General features: G+C 56.0%; 1 pseudogene; it reads right to left on the bottom strand.

Annotated features, from left to right (window-relative positions):
- Positions 1-208: 208 nt before the first annotated feature.
- LOC131483871 (integral membrane protein GPR137-like) lies at positions 209-2,269 on the bottom strand (annotated as a pseudogene).
- Positions 2,270-3,610: the final 1,341 nt, after the last annotated feature.

The following is a 3,610-nucleotide window of genomic DNA, read 5'->3' on the forward strand; positions in this document are numbered from 1 at the left end:
TTGAAGAAAATATGACAGGATGTTTGCTGCTATGTTAACCAAAAAGAAAAAAAAAAAAACACGTTTATTGTTGAGAATCTATAGCACACAATTTACTACTTAATTGCACATTCTTGTTTTAGTTCACGACTATTAAATTTGTTTCTCCAAAGAGAAGGGCTAGCACAACATACACTGTCAAATAATTAAAAAAAAAATTTTTTAATGTTTATTTTTTTTTTGAGGGGCACAGACACTGTTTACTGAGCCGCAGGTGCAGGAGAGGTAGCTGGCTCCAGTGTAGAAACAGAGGCAGCAGGTCAGGCCAAGGTGCTGTAGGGCATCTGGCAGCCAGGGCCATGCCCCCCATCCTAGGCGACAGCACAAGCTCACTACGACAAGAGTAGCAAGGAGCTGGCCAGGGGAAGAGGCAGCCACAGCCTCCCATGATCCTGGGCAAGAAGCGGCAGGTGAACTTGGCACAGGGCGGGTGGCGGGGCCTGGGATGGGAGGACTGGGGTCTGGGTGTTCTGGGGGGAGGACAAAAGGGGATCACGTCTGCGGGGTGGTGTAGAGACCGGTGGTGGCCACCTGGTCTCAGCACCTGGGAGAAGAGCAGAGCAGTGGTCCGTGTCTGGCTGCCCCCGCACCAGGCTGGCTTCCGCCCCATGGCGCCATACCAGCTGCCGGAGCCTAGGCTGCCTGACATGCTGGTGCTCTCGCTCCGGCCACGCTCCCAGGAGCAGCCCTCATCCTCACAGTGCCCTGCCCGGTCGAAGAAGTCAGAAGGGGAGCCAAAGACCAGGTCCTGCGGGGGCCCATGCACCCGGAAGAAGCCCACCAGCAGGGCGGTGGGCAGCAACTCCCACACACAGAGGATGAGGTCAAACACCAGGTAGCCTTTGTTCCCCAGGTCATTCACCAGGTCTGCCTGGTCAGAGACGTTGTACCAGTCGTAATCGAAGTCATCCAGCCGGCTCCGAGGGGCCAAGGCCAGGGCTGCCAGGTTGTAGCAGGCCCGGCTGGCATAGAGCAGGACCATGGCGCCACCCATCGCAGCCGCCTGGCACACACGGGTCCCGTTGGCCTCCAGGTAGATGCTGGTGGAGGGCGCCCCGCCGGGCGACAAGGCAGAGGCAGGCAGCAAGAGACAGCGCGCAGATGACATAGAGGCAGTCGCTCACCAGGACTCGCACCAGCAGAAGGGCCCAGGGCTGTGCCCGGCGCCGGCGGGACAGCACAGCACAGCACACAACACATTCACCAGCAGAAAGAGCAGCGAGGCCCCCGCGAAGGCCCCCCGGACGGCCAGGAAGCCTCGGCTCATCTCCGGCCGGCGTTGGCCTTGGCCTTGAACACAACCTGGGCGAAGTAGAGGTTCATAAGTGTCAGCGTGAAGAGCTATAGGCAGACAGGGCAGCAGTAGCGAAGCCAAAAGGGCATGGGTCCCAGGCGGTTGGCTCAGGGGCTATCTCGGAAGTAGAAGGAGAAGAGGGTGGTGCGCAAGGCAGCCCAGAGCAGAGTGCCAGGAACACCGTCTGATAGCTGAGAAGCTTGTGCCCATATAGAAGCACCAGCCAGAGTTGGGCATAGACAGAAAAGAAGAGTAGGGCGTACAGGGCGGTGTAGGCCGCAGTCAGCCCCAGGGTCACGGCTGGAGGCAGTGCAGGCACCAGCCGGGCGGCAGGCACCAGGCCAGACAGGTTACTCTCCATGTCCAGAAGGGAGGCCTGAATCCCAGAGAAAGAGATGGAGGGGCTGGCAGGGGGCCAGGGAAATAAATATGGAGGGGTGGGAGTTGCAGGGTGCAGCGACAGAGACGGGGAGCTCAGGAGGAAAGAAGCTGCGGCTGGCCAGGCCCTTCCTCCTCAACAGAGGGACCCTGCCCTTGCAGCGGGGCACAGGCAGCCTGGGGCCTGGGCCCCTCACTCTGAGGCATGAAAGGACAGTCCCTCTCGAGGGCAGAGGCGGGAGGTGGGCAGGGTCTCCTCCCTGGGCCAGCCCCAGAGCGGGGTGAGGGGGTGCAGAGGCTGAAGGACAGGGGTCCCTGGCCTTGGTCGTTCGCATCGTCTCGGTAGGAGGGGAGAGCCAAGAGATACCCTTTGGCTGAGGGCAGCGGCCGCTGCGCGTGGGGCGCTCAACCCCCAGCTCTCCCCCTCCCCAAACTGGGGGGTCTCTCTCCCCTCCAATAATCCGGATTGGGGACGGCCTCTGCCTTCTGTCCTTGGAATTCCGACGCTGCCCCCACCCCACCGCCCTCTGCATCCACTCTCCAGCCTCGGGGGGGGGGGGGGGGGGGCGGGGGCGGGAGGAGGCCGACACCAGGTCCTCGGGACCCCGCTGGGGGAGCCGGCTCTGGTCGCTGGGACCCGGGGCTCCGGCTCCCCAGCTCCCCGGCTCCCGCTGCTCCGCCCCCGCCTGCGCCTGCAAATAAAATAATGTTTATTTATTTATTTATTTATTTATTTATTTATTTATTTAATTTTTTTTTAACGCTTATTTATTTTTGAGACAGAGAGAGATAGAGTATGAACGGGGGAAGGTCAGAGAGAGGGAGACACAGAACCTGAAACAGGCCTCAGGCTCCGAGCTGTCAGCACAGAGCCCGACGCGGGGCTTGAACTCACTGACCGTGAGATCATGACCTGAGCCGAAGTCGGCCGCTTAACCGACTGAGCCACCCAGGCGCCCCATGTTTATTTATTTTTAAGAGAGAGACAGAGTGCAAGCAGTGAGGGACACAGAGAGAGGGAGGCACAGAATCCCGAAGAAGGCTCCAGGCTCTTAGCTGTCAGCACAGAGCCGGATGCAGGGATTGAACCCACGAACTGTGAGATCATGACCTGAGCCAAAGTCAGATGCCCAACCAACTGAGCCACCCAGGGACCCCTCACTGTCAAGTAATTTTTAACAAGAGCATCAAACTAACACAATGGGATAATGAAAGTTGACATATGCAAAAATTATTTCAAGATGGGCTCATAGAGCCAAAGGTAGAATCTAAAATTAAAACACTCTGGAAGAGGAATGCCTGGGAGGCTCAGTCGGTTGGGCCACAGACTCTTGATTTTGGCTCAGGTCATGAACTCACAGTCTGTAGGTTCAAGCTCCATGTAGCACTCCATGCTGGCCATGCAGAGCCTGCTTGGGATTCTCTTTCTCCCCCTCTGTCTCTGTCCCCCCCCCCAACTTGTGTTGTCTCTCTCTGTCTCTCAAAATAAATAAATAAACTTAAAAATTATTTTTAAAAAAACTCTGGAAGAAATATAGGAGAATATCTTTCAACCTTGAGAGGGAAAGATTTCTTAGTTAAGACAGAGGAAGCACTACCTATAAAAGAAAAAAATTGCTAAAACTTAGTTATCAAAACTGAAAATTTGTTTTCATCAGAAAAATACTATTAAGGGGCGCCTGGGTGGCTCAGTCGGTTAAGTGTCCGACTTCAGCTCAGGTCACGATCTCACGGTCTGTGAGTTTGAGCCCCGCGTCAGGCTCTGGGCTGATGGCTCAGAGCCTGGAGCCTGCTTCCGATTCTGTGTCTTCCTCTCTCTCTGCCCCTCCCCCGTTCATGCTCTGTCTCTCTCTGTCTCAAAAATAAATAAACGTTAAAAAAAAAATTTTTAAAAAAAGA

Source organism: Neofelis nebulosa, chromosome 8, assembly GCF_028018385.1.
Source record: "Neofelis nebulosa isolate mNeoNeb1 chromosome 8, mNeoNeb1.pri, whole genome shotgun sequence".
Lineage (NCBI taxonomy): Eukaryota > Metazoa > Chordata > Mammalia > Carnivora > Felidae > Neofelis > Neofelis nebulosa.